The following is a 13029-nucleotide window of genomic DNA, read 5'->3' on the forward strand; positions in this document are numbered from 1 at the left end:
CCAGGACCAAGCACAGTGTTACTTGATTGCACTTTTTTTGTTGTTGTTTGGTTTTTAAATTTTTATTGGGGGACTGTGTTTTTCCAGGACCCATCAGCTCTAAGTCAAGTCGTCGTTTTCAATCTAGTTGTGGAGGGTGCAGCTCACTGGCCCATGTGGGAATCGAACCGGCGACCTTGGTGTTATGAGCACCGCGCTCTAACCAACTAAGCCATCTGGCCGCCCTTGATTTCACTTTTTAAAAGTACTTTTCAGCAGAGTGGTTTTTAGACAATTGAATGTGATGCCTTAGAAGTCACCGTCCCCGTAACTGTGTCCCACTCCCCGTCACCCTCTTTCCTTTCCCACCGTGAGGAAGAGAAACGTGAGTTGAGTAAGAAGCTTGCTGGCAGGAACTCAGAGTCCAGATGCAGAGGCGGACGTACACCCCAACCATCACTGTCATCTCACGCTTCCTGTGGCCGGCGTACGTGTTCCCCACAAACCCGGGACGGTCTACCTTGCCTGGGGGTGTGAAGAACGGTTCACAGATGGAAACAGAATAACTTCACATCAAATAAGTACAGTGCATGGGAAACTGGACGCAACGTTTCTGGTCAAAACGCCCTGCCTTGTTGTTTAGCACTGTTGTCAGTTGTCCTCTTCTGTGAAATGTTCTGACTTAGTAGTTTTTATAAATGAACTGATTTTAAGGTTCTTGTGGGCATAAATTAAATACAAAACATCGGATTTGGACCTGTGTATTTCATTTGGAGGCTGTGCACTGTTTTAAATCTACTTAGCAGCTTTTCATTGCTAATCTTCAATGTTCTTCTTTCAACAAGCAAAATACTTCCGACATTTGTGTGGAAAACCTGTGACAAATTGCGTGTGGTTCGATCCCTGGTTAGGACTTAAGGACGTAATCACGCGAGCTATTTTGTTTGAGGAAGACTGGTTAACCAATTCAGAGCAAATACATCACATTTCCGCTAGAGGGAGGAAAAGTGCTAATTTTCAACATTTACCGGGAGCTGTTCTGCCCAGATAATCACTTCCCTCATTACGCACAAACTGTGCTTGGCAAAACAACAGGGCTTCCTTTCATTTTTATTTAAATGTCTGCTCTAATAGGAGAGCAACGGAAAAAACACACAACATTTCGAGGTCAAAGTAGCAAGTCTTTAAAAGTGGCTGATCTCTTGTTTCAAGAATTCTAAATACAGCCCTGGGGTCAGAAAAATATTCAAAGACTGTACTGATCATAGAACGCGATCTCTTTGTTTATTAGTTGTGGAAAAATGAGGCCCCTAGAAAGGCTTGCCCTGCCCAGGTTCAGGTAATTTGTTAGCAGCCGGTGCAAGATTGGAAGGAAATTTTCCAGTTCTTTTTCTAGTGTTCTGTAGAATGCAATAGACAGTGTCAGCACACCTGATGGCATCAATATTGCAGATACACATACACATATATATTTTTATGTACATATCTATGAATGCATGTATTTTCTTCCCTGTTTATGATTTGAAAGGTGTACAATTTGAGATCTGGCATTAAGAAATATTCTCGGGCTTTTACATGTCCTTGTTTATTTGCTCTTAAAACCTCCACACCCCAATTCCCCTCCTTTTAAGTCTAGATGCAATTGGCAGTGCTTATATTGAGTATGGCTAATGGATTCCACAAGGTCCAAGGTCTTATAATAATTGACCAATCACCAAAAGACCCTGGTTTAGAAAACACATCATAAACTTTCCTCTGAAGTCTCCAAAATTTTTATTGACATGCATGACGTTAATGGTTGTGCTTATTTTGCCATAATTGAGGGTGTGTCCCATCTCTCTAGAACAATAAGGTATTTGAGGGAGCTATCAAATTTCACTTTTGGCTGAACCTGGTCTGTAAGCTCTTCCAAATGTAATGCATCTGTGTTCATCTTAGAAGTAGGAAAGATTATTTTCAAAATTTCAATTGGAAGACCCCCGCCCAAATCTTCTATTCTCAAGTTGTTACCAAAACAACCCATCAACAAATGTGCACTTGTTTGCAGTCATAAAGGAATATGTCCTTCAACATTTTCTGTCATCGGACGTTTATTAAGGAGTTTTCCCTGGGCCTCACACGTTCGGAGTAACAGCTCTGGTCTGTTTCTACCTGGAGACAGCTTAGATCACAGGTGAGGGTTAGTGATTGTGGAGATGCATTTATAAGGTGAATTGTGGGCAGTACTGTAGTTATTCTTTCAACAAAAAAGTATTGGTTTTTCCTCTTCTATGTGCATAAGTACAAAGCAATGAATGAAAGAACTGGCTGCAGGCAGATGTAGGTGGCACACCCGCCGAGTGGCTGTGTGACCTTGGATAGGTGTTCCATTTGCAGGACAAGGAGATGGAGATCGGGCTGGAAGGGGACCAAAGCCCCTCCCTCCTAGTGGCCTTGACTTCATAATTGCATAACGAGTGGAATTCACTTACAGCCCTAAATCCCTTATAATTTTTAACAGAATCATAATGCAGGATATGTTGTTTTTATACCGTTTTGTTCCTGTTTCAATAACGTGGGAAAGCCTGGTGTTGGTACAGAATGCCTGACGTAATGCATTGGTCCCCTCCAAACCTTCAGGTAAATTCATCTTTTGTAAAAGAACGCCCTTTAAATTCCCTCATGAAATCTAATGTGACTAACGAGTGACCACTTGTCATCACTCCTGCTGAGTGGAGCGCCATCTTCCGTCGGAACTACCCCGGTAACCGCTCCACGGTATTTCTGCCGACACTCTGCTGCCCCCTACAGTCTAGTCTTTGCGCAGCAGCCAACGTGATCCTTGCAAGTCACCTCCTGGTTCCTCAGTCGTGAGGCTTCCTCTAGGTCTTGGTTCAGGTCTCCGTTTAGTGTTATTCCTGAGAGGCCTTCCCCATGACGTGGTCTAAAATACCTTTCGTCTTTCTCTTTCCCTTAGCTCTAACTCATTACTGTTTGTCTCCACGAATCCATGTCGAGCCCTGTGTCTTTGTCAACACCTACGTCTATCGTAACTACATCTGTATCCAGAGCCACACACACACGTCCATAAGCGTATCAGTATCCCTGTGCGTGACTACATCTGTATCCCTGCCCACGTCTGTAACCACAGCCATATCTTCATAATGCCTGTGTGTGTGTGTTTGTACTTCTGCTCTTTTATATACACTCCCGGAAGGCAGAGGCTGTGTTTTACGCATTGCTGTACCCAGTGCCTGTAACAATGCCTGCTGCATAATCGGAGCTCAGTAAGCGTTTGCCAAACGGAGAATGCATCTCCCACCCGTCAGGCCTGTACTGGGATTGGGGGCTTTGGGATATATTAGTTCTGTGGACAAGCTACTTAACTTCAGTGCAACTTCATTTTCTCATGTCTCCATCAAGGGCGCTGTTGTTTTCTTCAGAGATGTTACATGAGGATGAAAGGAGATGCTGGAAGGGAAAGGGGCCTCAGTCCTGGCTCAGAGAAGGTGCCAAGTCAAGGGTAATTCCCCTCTGCCTCCTTCTCTCTTGCTGACTTTCACAGAGCTCTGTGCTTGAAGGGAAACACACCTATTACCACCGTTCACGGCTGAGTTACTTCTGAGTTGGCAAGCACACTTCCCAGCTCAGGAGATTATAATATATACGCTGTTTTCCACAAGGGGAAGGACCACCATGCAGCCAAATTTACCCACGAATTCAAGCATGGTGATGGTAAGTATTAATATAAGTTTTTCCAGAGTCAAGAACAGTGGTGGTATATTGTTTAAATTTATAAATGGAAAAAATTAAGCATTAAGAGCTGTACTTTTACTTTCTAGGGAGTATGAGCTTAAGCATTTACCCCACCATCCAACACAAGAGACTGTATTTTATCAATGAAAAACTTTCAAGAGGGTGTCTTCCCATATGCAGTTCAAAACCATATACTTTTCCAACGGAAGATGGACTCCCTCAGAAATAGGAACCACTCTGCTCAGTAGAAGGATTGTCCCTAAGCATCTGCTAAGAGTTGCACATGCATTACTGTATACGTACTGTTCACATGTAACCCGTGACTCCACTACTGCTCTTGTATCGATTTTGAAGTTGCCTGAACAGTGCAAGGTCAAGGGGCCAGTGGGTGCTGAGCCTGGAATCCCGCGCCCTTCTGACCTGGAGCCGCTGAAGTCTCCTGACCTCTGTGCTGGGATGCCTCAAGTAACAGCAGAGCCGATCCCAGTGACAGGCTGGTTCTCGCTAAATAAATGAAACAAAAATGAAAACTGAGAAAACAAAAACCTGGGTTTGTTTAGCGTTGCATCTGTAGAGCTCTTATTATTTACACATGGGCCTAGTATAAGTAATCTCAGCTCATTCTTTGTAGGATCGGGCGACACTTCCGATCACTCTTCAGACAAGGTAGGAGAAGTGATGTAACAACACTGAATGTCTCCAGTTAATAAAGAGCAGAGTCTGGAACTCTGCCTTCTGAGTAGGTCATTGCTCTTTCCAGTGCTCTCCTGGGCCTTTCTAGGAGAAACAAATTCTGTTTCCTACTTACAGACGTATTCATGCATTTAGAGTATCTTCTAAGTACCAGCCACTTTAGGAGCTGCCGTGAGCACACATCTGTCAGATAAACATATCTGGAGGAGAGAGATGGATAATACACAAATAAACCATAAGATGTCGGGAGATGTCAGTGCTATGGACAAAATTAAAGCATGCAAGGGGAATGGGAGGATTGGGTTGGGGAGAGAGTTGAGATTTTTAATTGGGTGGTGTGCGAAGGCGCCTCTGCCTGAAGAGATACTTGAGCTTGTGAAGGATTTGTGGCAGGCATCCGTGTGGTTTTCTGGGGAGGGTGGGTCCAGGCAGAGACCAGTGCACATGCTCCTTGAGGTGATAGGAAGAAACTTAGTGTGTGTAAGGAGTGGCAAGGCAGCCAACGCGGCAGAGTCAGCTAGGGAGCAGGGGAGTTCACAACTCTGGGCTTCGGTGTCCCCCTGTTGGGGGTGGGGAAGGGGGGCAAGGATAGTCAGTGAAGGAAATCCGAGGCCATCAACAGTGCTTCCGGCACAAATTACCGCCTCAGAAAGGTTTCCTTTGCAGAGCCAATTCTGCATTCCCAATGTCAGAGGCGTTTGCTGGAGACAGGGAAGCCCAATGGTGAACAGCAATTACACACCTTAGAAGAGGCGCCTCGTGGGAGCACCAGGAAATGGCGGGGGGCACGTGCCCCACCAAGGGGCACCCTACGTGCCTTTCCTCAAAGACCTGCGCCGCCCAGCCTGCTTTGGGCTTGAAGAAGTCTCTCTCCACAGAACAAAGTCTTCCTGGCAGATATCACACATTTTTATCTTATTTCCCAGAAGATCTCAGGTTCTCTGGGTCCACGTACAGGAATGAGCCAGAGCGCAGTTCAGTGTCAGGAAGTCACACGAGCCTGTTAATTAATAGCGTTCGTAAGTGGGCACTGGAAGCCCGCTCTGTGGCATCCATTTCCCCTACTTGACATTTATGTAGCATCTGTAACATTTCAAATATATTATTTTACAGTCACAACAAGAGTGTAAAGTAGCTGAAGAGAGGTTTCTCTTTCTCCCTGTCTCCCTTTCTTTCTCCCTTCCTCCTTCCTTTTCTTTTCCCCTTATGCCTTCTTTCATGAAGAAATGGAAAGTTAAATGGTATTAATATGATAAAGTGCTGGAATTCTGGGGACCTGGGCGACTTCCTGTGTGCAGTGTGGTAAGACTGCTGAAGAGAGGGACATCAGCTCCGGCTCAGGATGGGATGGCGTGGCGTGGGACGGGTGGGGTGTGGCTGCGTCTGCAGACGCTCTGTGGGGTCCCGATGGCTCCCAAGGACACGTCTGTGGTGGGTGAAGAGCCTGGAGACCAGGGTCCAGGACCACGACGGTCATTCACTAGCTGAGGACACCTGGGAAAATTTCATCTGTGAAGGAGGGAGTTAAACGTTTGTTATGTAAGTGATATTTCTACTGCTCTTGTTTCCTGCTACTCATGGTTCTAAGCACCCTACAAACATTAACTCATTTCATTCTCCGGACAACCCTATGAGGTAGGTCATACTATTACCCCTGTTCGTTTTACTGAGGAGGAACCAAAGGCGCAGGCAGGTGAAGAGCTTGCTCGAGGCCATGGCTGGGGCCACACTCCCACCCCAGCTCCATCCACAGCCTGGCTCCACGGCCAGGCTTCAGACTCCACTCTCCACGGCCTCTTAGTACAGGGTTTGGAAGTCCCCTCCCAGCTCCCGTGTCCCATCCGATGAGTGTCATTTCTTGAGGTGAGGTGAGGCCAGTGTGGAAATCTCTTGCTCTAATCCATGAAGTCAAATGGCACACACGGCCTCGCATTCTGCTTTCACCTGAGGCCGACTTCCATCGGAAATGCCCACTGTGTTAGTTAGCTGGACGCAGGCTTTCTCAGCACATCTGTGGACATAGGCTTCACGAAGATTTATATTTTTGTGTTTTTCAACTTCTGGACACCGGCAGGTGCTCGCATAGTGGAGGTGGCTGGCCCTGGGCTCTCCTCTCCCTCCTCATGAGCTCCCTGTCCTCTCCTGGTGTTTTTGTCACCTCTGGACAAATGTGTAATGTCATAGTACCATATAGAATAGTTTCACTGGTCTAAAAATCAATCCTCTGTGCTCAGCCTGTTCATCTCCTCCTCCCCACCCCAACCCCTGCCAACCACGGATTTTTTTACTGTCTCCATAGTAGTGCCTTTTCCAGACGGTCAGACAGTTGGAATCGTACACCATGTAGCCTTGTCAGATTGCATTCTTTCACTTAGGAATGTGCTTTTAAGGTTCTTCCATGTCTTTCCATGGCTTGAGAGCTCATGTCCTTGTAGCACTGAATACTACTCCTTGTCTGGATGGACCACTGTTTGTCCATCCCTACTGGGGGCAGCTTTGGCAATTAGGAATAAAGCTGTCATAAGCATTTGTTGTGCTCTGCCTTTCCTGTTTTGCTTTGAAAGTTTTTCCTCCATTCCAAGATACATTTAATCTGTTTACCTCCTATTTTTCTTCTGGCTTGTGATTTTGCTGTTTGCTTTTATTTTCAGTCCATTTGAAATTATTTTAGTGTTGGAATATTTATTAATTTTCTCTTCACCTATCTCGTGAGTTATTTTGATGGCAAAAGCTACTTTTAGCACTTCTTTGGGACCTACCTAAGATGTAGCAAAACGTTTGGAATATACATGGCATGGATACTTACTTACTAGCTGCAACAATACATATTTGCCTTAATCAGTATTAAGCAGACCACTAACATGTAGGAACTGCTGACATAGTAATAGCAGGTACGTGTATCGAGTAGTTACTATGTGCCGGATGGATGCTGTACAAGTTTTAACCATTTTAAATCCAACAATGTATTATTGTCTCTATTTTAGACATATGAGAATGAATGACCTTGAGATCACATGTCTTAAAAGTGGCAGAGTTTGGACTTGACCACAAGTTGGTGTATCTTCAAAAAAACCCAAGGTATTCCGACATCTAGTGCCGTCCATAATGGAGGAGGAAGGAAGTGAATGATGTATATGGAGTAACCCCTTTCTGGTCCACTAACGGGAATTTATGGTCCTAAAGCTTCAATTTCCACCTCAAATATTTTATCGAATTGGATTTAAACCTGTTCACTGTCTACTGAGCCCGATGAGGTAAGACTTAATCAATGTTACACGCTGGCTTCTGTCCCACCGCCGTGGGTACGAGCACTTTGTGGTGATAATTTCCTCCTAATTGGTTGTAAGGAACGCAGGGCCATTCTGGAATTTGTCACTTACGGAAATGTCCCTTAGCAAATGGACCGTGTTCTCCATCTGAATGTAAATTCACACACACTAAAAAGCAGCTGGGTGAGAGGCAAGTGGGGTCAAGGAGAAAACGGTGACCAAAAAGGAGTGACTGAGTGGGCAGCATAGCAGTGACCCAGGGAGAGGCCACCTCCTTCTAAATGTCTTCTGGTTGAGGAAGGGTGGCTGAAAGGACAGGACTTGGGAGTTAAGAATCCCACGGGAGGGAGCGTTGGCCCGACGTCAGCGTGTGTCCCCTGGGTCACTCTTTCTTCTTCATAAGCCTGTTTTCTCATACGTGAGACAGAGAGGCTTGGTTAGCTCTGTGGTGTCAAACTGTGCTCTGCAGAGGTTACGTGGGGCCACTGGGAGGAAGGAGAGTTGGAAGGGACTGAGTCCTGTGTCCCCACTCAGTCCCACAGCCCTCTGCTTTGCCCATCCTGTCGTAGGCCCCACAGGGGCACAATATTGAAACCATTGGAAGTACCTCCAGCAATGACAACCTGAGATCTGACTCCTGGACCCCGTCTCTGACAGCCACGTGCACGTGCTCTGATGAAGGTCAGCATGACCAGCTCAGAGCACACCGCACATCCTGGCTTCCCAGGACTTCCTCACCATCCAGGGGCAACAGAGAGGTGCAGGGGAAGCTGTCCAAGTCCGAGAAACGGGGAAGCAGCCTGGGTTAGCCTTGGCACCCCACAGGAGCAAGGAGACACACACTGTGGGTAGCTGGCCATCGTCTGTGACAGGAGCTAATGCAGCAGAGGGAGACGCTGGGCTTCGGTGTTTCCATGTGGCCTTTCCAGGGCTGGCAGGGGCTGAGGCCATGTGCAGCACCAGGCTGCCCCAGCGGGCCAACTTTGGGGAGTGCCAACTGGAGCCCGGGGCAGCTTTCCTGGTCTGGGGGTTGGGGGGTGGCATCTCATTCAGGAAGGACCGTCCAGGAGCCTTGGGGAGAAGGCAAAAAAGACACGTCGAGGAATTGAAATGACATGGAACTTTTGATGTAGAGGCACCTTTTACTTTTTGTTGTTAAAAAACCAAAATATCAATGAACTCACCACTCTCGCTCTCTTCCTCATCTATGTTTTACTGAGCTGTGATTTTTGGCACTCCAGGAGTCTTAAGGTTTCCACATCAACTTCAGTAAAATCATAAGAAATGTTGATGTCGTGTGAATTCTCACTGTCTTGGGGCCGGGCTGAACCCCACAAACTTGAAAGGGCTGAACTTTGCAGGAGAATCATGATTGGAAGAGAGAGACAGACAGAAAGAGAGAGAGAGAGAGAGAGAGAGAGAGAGGAGCAAAAAATAAATTCGGAAAGATCTGCAAGGTCTCTCACTGCTGCCTTCCAGGAGCTGGTGGGAATTTAGTAAATGGCATAACGTGTCTTGAATGTCACTTGGCACACGCGTTAAAAGGTGGTTTAGATTCTCTTTAGTTTCCCAAAGCTAACATTAATACCTACCTTCCCGATTTGTTTTGAGAAGTTGTAGACAAGTGCTGGCCTAATCGAACTCGTCTCAGATGTGCTCGGTAGACGGAGTCTACAACTGGCTCAGGTGAGCTCAGGTGAGCTCAGCTCGCGTGCTGCTGACATGGTGGCTGTGTGATTGTGGTTTCATGTTGTGTTCTATTCCCTTCGGGCAGACGAAACCCATCAGGTACGTGTTGTTTTGTGTCAGTCTGTCATTTTCCCAGCCTGTGAAAAGGTCAGAGAATCCACATTTGGAGGAAAAGTTCAAAGAACTATTGAAGTCTCAGAGGGCGGCTTTCTGCCTTCCGATTCTTATCTCTGCTCACTGCCTTTGGCACCAAATTGCCAGCCTTTCCAAGAAACCTTTCCAATCAAGCAGAAGTCAGAGGTATGTGCTGGCCCCGTCATGCCTGTTTGGGGCACGCCACCCAGGTCTGGTGTTTCCTTTTCTGGTATTGGACTTGTTGGCTGTGAGGTTCATTCAACCCCCAGTAAGTTCTGTGACTCTCTCCCTGTCCATCCTAGGGCCATGGTTTCTACAGTAAAATTCAGAGACCGAGTGTGATGAATCCAAGCTTAGGTTAGAGAAATCGAAGGAGATATTTGAAGTTGAAATGGTTCGTGGCAGGTCCCTTCTCAGAATCTTTCCGATGACTTGAGACCTCCATTCCGAGCTTCTTCTAATGCCTTCTACGCCAGTTTGCATTTTCTGTGGTGCAAAGTCTGCATTTCTAATTTTCCAAATCCTCGTTTCTCTGGGCAGTGTGACCCCGCCTCGTCTAAGGAAGTGTAGTGGCTGACATTGCGAGTTCTAGGGATACCCCGGCCTCCGTTGCAGCTTCAGCATTTGCTAACTGTGAAGACAGGTGATTTAAGTGTTTCTTACGAATTTTCAATTTCAGCTATCATATTTTTAGTATCCAAAGTTTAGTTTGGTCCCCCTTTTATAAAATTTAAAAAGAAATTTAAGTTGTGACCAAATGCAGTGCAGTAAAGTACATTCACATTTCTGTGCAATCCATCTCCAGAACTCCTTTTAGTTTGCAAAACTGAAACTCTGTACCATTAAACAAAACTCCCTATTCCTCCCTCCCCCTGACCCTGGAAATTGCCACTCCACTTACTGTCCCTATGTATTTGAACTTGATACCTCATCTAAGTGGAATCACACAGTATTTGTCTTTTTTGTGTGGCTTATTTCACGTAGCGTCATGTCCACAAGGTTCACCCATGTGGCAGCAGGTGTCAGAATGTCCTTCCTGCTTTCCTTCAAAGGCTAAGTAATATTCCGTTGGATGGATGGACCACATATTGCTTGTACAGTCATTCGTCATTGGTCACTGGGTTTGCTTCTATCTTTTCGCTGTTGGCTTAACGCTGCGGTGAACATATGAGTATACATTCTCTTTTTTTGTTATAGAAAAGATAACTATAAAGGAGGGGAAAGTGGCAAAAATTAAAAGTATTCTGCATTGCGATTGCTTCACAAGACTCGTTGACTTCCAAATCCACGCGAAAGAAAGAGAAACAGGTAACTGAAGAGATTGCAATGCAGAAACAATTGACCCCCGCTCAGAGGCAACTGATGGCTTCTCCGTAAGGATGTGGCTTTAAGAAAGGATTCTAGAGGATACCTGCATTCATGCACAATGGTTCGCTCGGCCTGGCTTGTCCTGGCTCAGTCGCCAGTTGCTGTCTGTGCATATCTCTTCCCAACTCCTGACCTGACATCGGAGTGTTTACACCACAGAGATTAGCAAAGGTGACAAATGAGGGCTCACCTCACCCCTTTCAGGCCAGTAGTTAAACATTTACCAACATATCACTGCATGGAGTGTGTAGACACACACACACACACACACACACGTTACAGGTGTTAACTTAGAGTTGGTGTGTGTGGTTGGTGGAGCCCGCAGGGTGGAGGGGCACCTGGGCAGGGTGAAAGTCTGCAGAGTGGAGGGAGAGGAGCCGATTTCAGGAGTGCCCGTGTTGGCTTTCCCACGTGGGCTGGGGGTGTAGCTTGTGAGACGGCACCAAAAGGGAGCAGATGCGAGTGATTCTGGAAACCTGTGCAAACTACCTGCAGCGTTTTGCACCTCGCTGCTGAAGATGGACTTCACGAGGGGCCAAGACCAGTGGATACTCGCTGCCCACAGAACAGCCTGGGCAACGATGAGCGTGTTACAGGCTGGGGACGGGGGAGAGCTGACAGGCCAGGGCCTGGCCACTGCAAGTGTTTTGGAAGGCGGTGAGGGCTGGGCACCACACACGGCTGCAGTGGAGGCCAGTGTAGGTTTGTTACACTGTTTTCACTAAAAATGACACACGCATTGGTGCCATAGTTAGTCCTTAGCTTTGAGGTTTGGAAGTGTGGATTTAACATTTTACAAAAAATGAGGAGTATTTTCTATTTTATTTTTCTAGCAGGAAACTCCTTTGGCTCTGAGCACCTGAGGAAATGAAGAAGGGACATGAAGCTGTTACCGGATGGACTGCATGAAAATCTCATTAAGTCAGAACACAAGGGAGTAGACAGACTGGATGTTGCGTTAATTGGGTTTGCAGTGCGCAAAAGTATTGTGGAGGAACTTAGGACATCTGGACGGCGGAGGGACCCCCATCCATCACAGCACCCAATGCGTTGTTGTCAGTAAACTGACAATGACCATCGTTTCCTGCATTTCAGGGCACAGCCTACGTGGTTTGGCTCGATCCTGTTGTCATAGCTGAAGGTCGTATCTCGGCACCTCTCAAGTCCTGTGCTTCAAAAATTTTCTTTCCTTTTGAAAATGGTTAAATCAGATATTCCATTTTAAGATTTACTGATTCCTAATGAATATATGTTCCTTTCAAGGTGGCTAGTGTTCATGAGAGAGCGGTGACTTCTTTATCTCTTTTTAAAGGACCTTGCAATTTGCCTTCTGTTTTCAACTAATGCAATCATTCTAATCGGTCTCCATGACACTGGGCCGCTTGCTCTGTGTTCTGATGGCCTCAGTGCGCACCTGTCACAGTCAGTTCTGGTGGCTGTAGCGTGATATTGCGTGTGTGGAGAGATATTTGAGCAATTATCGTGTCTGAGCTTATTAACCTTTTCTTTGTGTGTAAGAGTCAGCATAACCCAGGGCTTTGAGAAGATTAAGCTGTAATGAAATAGTGAAAATAACAAGGAGGAAAGTGTGGCCCTGCCAGACGTGGAGTAATGGAATCTGGAGAGGAAAGGCAGAGTGTGAGAAAGAACACTTTGGGGAGCCACAGCATGCCCCCCGACTTTCATAAATGCTCTTCACTCGGTCTTCCTTGGGTTTCCCTCTCTCCCCTTCTCTGCCTCCGTCTCCTGGCTAACCCTCCATGTCTCACCAGGGGAACCTGGGTTGGATGCCCCCGTGCTCCCCGCAGATGGCACTCCTGCTGTCACCTCCGCCTCCCGTGTCCCTGTCCTCCATAAGGATCTCGGCCCCTCCATTGCAGCCTCACACTTTTCATTTCTACGTCCCCAGGTCTTAGCACCAGCCTTGGCAGGCTTGAGGCGCTTAGAAGCCCGGGCTGAATAAATCTATGAATAGATGGCTAGGGAACAGCATGGTGCTGTCTCGGAAAGATGTGTAAATGCATGAATCCCTTCTCTTATCAACAGGGCGAGTGGGTCTGCTCGTCTCTCATTGTCTCCTTTCCCCGGCCCTGGCCCCACGCCTCGGCTGCCCTGCTCATACGAGGAGAGGACGAGGGCCAGAGGGAAGCAGGTGACCTTA

The sequence above is a fragment of the Rhinolophus ferrumequinum genome, chromosome 13 (genome assembly GCF_004115265.2).
Source record: "Rhinolophus ferrumequinum isolate MPI-CBG mRhiFer1 chromosome 13, mRhiFer1_v1.p, whole genome shotgun sequence".
Lineage (NCBI taxonomy): Eukaryota > Metazoa > Chordata > Mammalia > Chiroptera > Rhinolophidae > Rhinolophus > Rhinolophus ferrumequinum.